The sequence below is a fragment of the Saimiri boliviensis genome, chromosome 8 (assembly GCF_048565385.1).
Source record: "Saimiri boliviensis isolate mSaiBol1 chromosome 8, mSaiBol1.pri, whole genome shotgun sequence".
In the NCBI taxonomy this organism is placed as follows: domain Eukaryota; kingdom Metazoa; phylum Chordata; class Mammalia; order Primates; family Cebidae; genus Saimiri; species Saimiri boliviensis.
The window spans coordinates 40,209,711-40,217,414 of NC_133456.1; the positions used below are offsets into that span (position 1 = coordinate 40,209,711).

Below are 7,704 nucleotides of genomic sequence, written 5' to 3' on the forward strand. Positions count from 1 at the left end.
GGGATCGACAGTATCAAAATAGCCATTCATCTACTTGTCTATTCATGTGTCTGATTATACATGGACATTTATTCACTTGTTGTGGGACCAACAAGTTCTTTGACTAGTTTGGGTTGGATTCCTGTCACTTGGTACTGAAAAAGACCTGAATCAGTCAGTGTTTATAAAAGGGCATTACAGAAAGTTGAAGTGGAATAGGATTAGTTGGGGAAGGGTTGCTAAGTCTGGACTTGATCCTTTAAGCCATGGTGTAGCATTAAAATTTTCAACAGGGAGTAGCACGATCAGACATGTATTAAACAAGACAACTCTGTTTGCTGTGTTGAGAATAATTGAGGCTTTTTCATACCTGTAGTTCCATTTGTGCATATTTCAAAATTATGCTATGATGCTGTGATCAGACTATTATTCTAATAAAGGGAGTTTCATCCCACATGACACTGTACAGTGATTAACTGCATTGATTCATTTTCATTAAAAGCAACAGTGATAAAATTAGATACATAGAGGGGTGAGACTTTACTGGAAAAGGAATTGCCTTTCACATGTAAGCGTGTTTGGTGTTCTCATGAGAGGCATGGTGCACTTACACAATGTTATATCACTAGGCTGAGCTGCTTTGGAAGAATTTGTGGAGAAGGGGTATGTGTTCAGGCCCTGTTTTAACATTGCAATATACTTCTAATCTAACTTCAATTTCTCCTCTGTTTGTATTATTCTTCCAGATAGAACCTTCTAATAGTACTGTGAGCATATTACTTCCTCTACTGAGAAGTTTTAGTGGCTTTCTTGTCTATTAACTAAAATACAAGATCCTCAGCCTCACTTTGAGGTTACAACCTGGTTCCATCTGCAGTTTGTTAAAAAGTATTTTATGGAGTGCCTACTGTGTGCCAAGATTAGGCTAGAACAGCTCTGTCTAAAAGAAATATAATTCAAGTCACATATATAATTTAAAAGTTTTTAGTAGTCATATTCAAAAGTTTAAATAAACTTAGTTTAAATAATGCATTATATTTAATCTAACATAAAAATATATTAAAAATCAAAATCTAATCAAAATTAATTTGTTAATGAGATTTATATTCTTTTGAAATAAATATTAAGAATTGAATGTACATGTTATACTTAGCAGCACATCTCAATCAGATGGTAAATTTTCATTGAAAGTTCTTTTTTTTTTTTTGAGGTGGAGTCTCACTTTCTCTTTCCCAGGCTGGAGTGCAGTGATCTGATATCAGCTCATTGCAGCCTCTGCCTCCCAGGTTCAAGTGATTCTCCTGCCTCAGCCTCCCAAGTAGCTGGGACTACAGGCACCTGCCATCACACCCAGCTAATTTTATATTTTTAGTAGAGATGGGGTTTCACCATGTTTGCCATGCTGCTTGAACTCCTGACCTCAGGTAATCTACCTGCCTTGGCCTCCCAAAGTAGTGGGGTTACAGGCATGAGCCACCATGCCCAGCAGAAAATTTCTAATTTATATTTAGACTTCATAAAATGAACAGTTGAAAAAGATGTACCTATCTAAGTAGTTCAAACATACTTAGTTTTTCAATAACTGAATCAAGTACGAGTTTTTAGATTTAATTTTAAATTAAATTAAAAATTCAATCTCTTAGTCTCCCTAGCCACATTTTAGATGTCATATGTATCTCATGATTGCTGTACTAAACAGCATAATTCTATGAGCACAGGCCTTGCACTCTTGGAGTTAACGTTAGCTCACCTTTCCAGCTCTATCCTCTATTTTTTTTCCTACAATGTGGAATGGATTGTACCTGATCTCAAGACCTTTGCTCATCTGTTTCAGGTAAGGTTGTTTTGTCCTTCAAAAGGCATAGCTCTTATCTATTGAAATTCTGTCTACCTTTACAGCTAAGCTCAAATGTCAACCCACCCAGGGAAACCATTCTCAATCATCGAAGCAAAAAATGTTCTGCATTCTCTGAACTTCTGTGGCACTTGGATTACATCCTTCTTTTCTTTTCCTTTTTTTTTTTTTTTTTGGTTAGGCTAGTCAGGTGAAGTAGTGGGAGTGGAGAAGGAACAAAGAAACCTGCAACTGGTTGTAATAAAGTAGTTGTAAACACCCTTGCACTTGGACCAGCTGATTATACCTTTCTTTTGACACTGATTATATACTGCTTTGTGGGCCTTTGAGTCACATAAACTCAGATTTGATATCTGGTCCTGCCACTCACTGGCTGTATGAGTTTAGGCAACTTCCTTAACTTTTCAAAGCTTCGTTTTCATCATCTGTCAAGTGATGAGTTTTCTCATTATCTATGCAGTCTTAGAGATGAGCTTTACTGCAACTTAATGGAGTTGTTGAGGTGAAATAAATTTGAAAAAGTGCTTAGCTCAGGATTCAACCTATTAGTAGTATATTTATGTGTATATATATATATATATATACATACATATATATATGCACACATACATACATACATATATACTATGCATATATTTGTATATGTATGCAAATATATATAAGTGCTGCATATGTATGTGTGTGTATACATATATGTGCTGGATGTATACACATACATATATGCTACTAATAGATTAGTATTATATAGTAGTATATACATATACTACTAATATATATGTATGTATATAATACACTACAATGAATATTATATATTAGTATTCACAGATACTTTAATATTTATATATTTAAATACAATATTATACTAATTGTAACATTAATATTAATAGTATATATATATATACACACACACACACACACACACACACACACACATACATACACATATACATATTATCTCCCTAAGTAAAATAATTTACTGATGATACTGATAATATTAATAAGAAGATTATGTTAGGTACTGTTCAGTGGCTTTATATATTACATTCACTGCACCAATTATTTTGACGTATGGTGAATTATTATCCTCACTATGCAGATGAGAGAACTAAAGCAAAAGTTGATAAAATGGCTTGCCTAATGTCACACAGCAAGAAAGGAATGTAGTTTGTATTTAAATAATAGAAGAGATAGAATATAGTTTGAATATATTTTATTAATATTTGATTTTATGTAGTTTTGGAAGTTGTACGGAGGAGTCAGCAAAAAATTTGGAATCAAACACTTGATTTTGAATGCTGACTCTGTCAGTGATTAAAGATATCTACTTTGGTAGCCTATTTAATCTCTCTGAGCCTCAAGTTCTTGTACTGTCAAATGGAATAATAAAACCAACCAGGAAGTATTTAACGTAGGGGTTAAGTACACAGTGCTTGGGTGCTTAAGTTTTACCTTTGAAATTCTTAGCTATACAACATGTAGTGAATTACTTAAACTCTGTGCTACAATTTCTTCATCAAAAATGGGGAAAATAATAATGTTAAATTCATAGGTTTGTTTTAAAACTTTAAATGATGTAATCCATATAAAAGTTCAGAATATCTAGCAATAATAAACACTCAAAAATGTTAGCTATTATTACTCTTACATAGTTGGTTCCTGCATAGGTAGAACACTAAAAACATTTAGTTAACATTCTCTTTTCTTCTTTCTATATTTCTTTTTCCTTGTATGTAATTCATAAATTATACTACTAGAGTATATACTATGTACTCAATAAGTAGTTAACTCAATGGAATCTCAAACAGTCTTTTGTATTTTTGTTTTACATGAGTGCATCGATATTATTTTCCAAAGATGTAAAATAATTGCATGCAAACTAGAGATAGTAAACTGTTACTAGTTTGTATGACTTTATTTCTCTTGGGGTTGCAGCAATTTTAGTTATGTTTGAGGTATTTTTAAAATTCAGATACATAAAACTTCAAGTTATTCAGTCAGTGTAGTCCACTGTCTAATTCTGATAGTCTTAAATTAGAATATCTTTCAGAATCAACTGCAGTACAACATTGTACTGAAAATGATTTCATAAGGGAAGCAAATATTGTCATAAGCAGTGATAAAAAGATTTGAATAATGTAAGATGCTACAGCAGAAACTACAGAGTAGTAGTGAATATTATACATAGTGTTCTTTGAGTTCTTAAATATGACCTTCCTTCTCTTCTGAGCTCCTTTTATTGTGCTTCCAATTTCATTTAGCAATTGCTATGGTCTGTTCAATCTCTGAGCAAAATTGTTCTTACTTTAAAAAATATCTGAGTTTCTCTATTTCTTATCAGATCTCTATTTTGACACAGGCTTTCTTAAAATTAAGTACATCATGGTTTGTATTTTGTTCTTGCATATTGACAATGTGAAAGTTTTAAGAGTTCAGAAATCAGTTTTTTGATTATGAGCTAGATGCATAGCCCCCTGCCACATATTGCAGATCAGGAATGGGATGGTCCCTGATGTTGTGGAAAACTCAGAGTCTAGTGAGGATGATATCACACATGCATGTAAACCTAAAACAAAGAAGAGGAGAATATGTCCTATTCTAACGAAACCAATAAAGGTTTTTGAAAATATGGAGAGAGAGAGACAAGTTCTATATGCAGCAAGCAAGTAAGGAAGTGGGCAGAGTTCTCAGTAGAGGTGAGCCAAACTTTGCCTAGCTGGTAAGAGGCTAAGCTGGTGAGTTGCCTAAGGAGCGTGCTAAGGAAGTGTTGCAAGCAAAGGCATATAAAAGGGAAGATAACGATAAGTGGACTATCAATAAGGTGAGGTCAGATTATAGGCTGAGAAAAAAAAAATCAGAGTCTAACTGTGGAAAATGTTCTCAGGCTGGAGTTTACAATGTACTTTGAATATGTTGAGATGCCATTGAAAGTTTCTACTTGCCTTGAAATAACAGTGCATGCTTTTGTAACACTGAAAGTCTTTAGTTTGTTCCACTACAATTTACTAATCTGTAATCAAAATGTATTATTTAGTCCTACATGTCACCTAATTGAAGATATTCATATGTATTTTTAAAACTGAAAATGCAGACTTGCAGATGATTTTAAATCAGTACCACTCTGAGACCTTTTCTTTTTGCTTGACATTTAAATTAAAACTCTGTTCAGGAACATATCTTAATAATATTTTTCAATATAGTAAATCAAAAGATCATTTTGAAATCCAATCTTATTTATTATAGTTTTTTTTAAAAAAATTGAGATTGTATAAGCATTTCTGTAACTGTCATTCTGAATGATTGTATTAGGTTCCTATTGCTGTGTGAGAAATTTATAAAGCTAAAAGCTAAAAACAACTGAAACATTATTTCACAGAACTGAAGGTCAGAAGTCTGGGTGCAGCGTACTGAGTCCTCTGTTCAGAGCTGTGTAAGGTGGAAATCAAGGTGTCAGCCAGACTGCATTCTCTTCAGAGGCTTAAAGTACTCTCCCAGATTCCATTCTAGTTGTTGGCTGAATACAATTATTTTTTTTTTATGGTTGTAGAAACTATGACCCATTTGCTTTCTCCTGCCAGCCAGAGGTCACTCATTTCCTTGAGTTCACCTTTCATTCTAGCCATGGACTTTCAATTCTATTGCATGATTCTTTCTTCTTACAGAGTAGGATGAAGCAGCATACTTCATCCTACTCTGTAGAGAAAACCATTGGAATTTGTAAACTTCCAGAACTTTATCTGTACATACACATATATTTTTTCAGTATATATATGTTTATATACCTATATATATATATATATGTATATCTTTACTAAAATCTGACCACTCTGTCTATCATGGGCATTTTGCATACCAATTAAAACAGATTACATTATTTTAATGATTATATGGTATTTGATGATATGGTTACACTATCTTTTAACCATTTTGTTTTTGTTGGATATTACTTCTTTCTTCAAGTTTTCCATGTTAGAAATAAAGCTGTAATCTACATACACATTGCACATACAGCCTTGCACATGCCTGTAGGATGGGTTTTAAAGTCATTGAATATCAAATTGGTGACTGTTGATAGGCAGTACTAGAGATTATTGTAATTATTACATTTAAGATAATTCCTATGTTAGTATTGAGACAGATTTCAGTATAACCTATATTACTTTTATAAAGTTGTTAATAATGTTAGTGAAATAAACATGTTAATGAAATAAACAGTTTGGGATAGTGATGAAAAGGATGCAGAGTGGAATGCATCCCACATATCTTCCATATGTTTTATTTGTGGGGGAAATAAAATCATACATTGGTATAACAGGTGTTTGAGTCTTAAAAGCAGAGAGAAGCACAATATCCTACAATCAGGGACCTCTGGTTTTCTTCTCTTTTTTTCATCAATTTCTATTTTAAGTTCCAGGATACACATACAGGATGTGCAGGTTTGTTACACAGGTATCCGTGTGCCATGGTGGTTTGCTGAACAGATCAAGCCATCACCTAGGTATTAAGCCCAATGTCCATTGGCTATTGTTCCTGATGTTCTCCCTCTCTCCAACCCCACAACAGGCCCCAGTGTGTGCTGTTTCCCCAAATGTGTCCATGTGCTCTCATCATTCAGCCCCCACTTACAAGTTAGAACATGCAGTGAAATGGAAATCTCTTATCCGAGAAGCTGAATCTTGGCTTTCTCCCCTGTAAAAATCAGTTTAGTTGTAAGGTTTACTTGAGATAATTTCATGGACCTGGTGCATGATATGTGCTTCACAAAATGTTCACCTTTTCCCCCTCCTTCCTAAGAATTTTAAAAAGCAGGCAGTCTCTTTCCTATATCTCTGGGAGCCAGGTTCTTGGATTCCTTGATTAGAGGCCATGTTCACTTGTATGAGAGCAATTCTTCAGTGAATTCATACTGCCTAATACTGATGAATTACTTTTTAGCAATGTCCCATTCTAAAATACAGAGTGGTGCTGAATAACTGCAATACACGTACAAGTAAAGGATTATTATGTTTTCATTGAAAAGAATGTTATTGGCTGAGCATGATGGCTCACACCTGTAATCCCAACACTTCTGGAGGCTGAGGCAGGCAGATCACAAGGTCAGGAGATCTAGATCATCCTGGCCAACATGGTGAAACTCTGTCTCTACTAAAAATACCAAAAATTAGCTTCTCTCTCCAAATGTGGGGAGTTGATATCCATCACAACAAGGACCAAAAGGCGGAGCAAGGAGCCCAAGAGCCAGGATAGCTACCACAGGCTGTTGGTCAAGCTGTATGGCGGTCATTGTGGGGACCATGGCGGATGATGTGCAGGTTCAGGAGGTGCCCAAACTGAAGGTGTGTACACTGTCCGTGACCAGCCAGGCGCAGCCGCATCCTCAAGGCAGGGGGCAAGATCCTCACTTTTGACCAGCTGGCCCTGGACTCCCCCAAGGGCTGCAGCACCGTCCTGCTCTCCAGTCCTCGCAAGGGCCGAGAGGTGTACCAGCATTTCCTCAAGGCTGCAGGAACCCCACCCAGCCACACCAAACCCTACGTCTGCTCCAAGTGCCAGAGTTCGAGTGTGCCAGAGGCCCACAGGCCTGCTGAGGCTACAAAAACTAACCCTGGATCCTACCGTCTTATTAAAAAGATTTTTGATGAAAAAAAAAAATTAGCCAGGCGTAGTGGCTAGCACTTGTTGTCCCAGCCTCAGGAGGCTGAAGCAGGGGAATTGATTGAACCTAGGAGGCAGAGGTTGCAGTGAGCGGAGAATGCACCACTGTACTCCAGCCTGGAGACAGAGCAAGACTTCGTCTCAAAAACAAAAAATAAAGAAAAAAAGAAAAGGGTGTTACACTATAAATGATATCCAGCTTATTCCCACCCACTATC

At 35.6% G+C, this 7,704-nt stretch overlaps 1 pseudogene; it reads left to right on the forward strand.

The window, feature by feature from the left end:
- The first annotated feature begins 7,009 nt into the window (after positions 1-7,009).
- Positions 7,010-7,434, forward strand: LOC120367149 (large ribosomal subunit protein eL18 pseudogene; annotated as a pseudogene).
- The last annotated feature ends 270 nt before the right edge of the window (positions 7,435-7,704 follow it).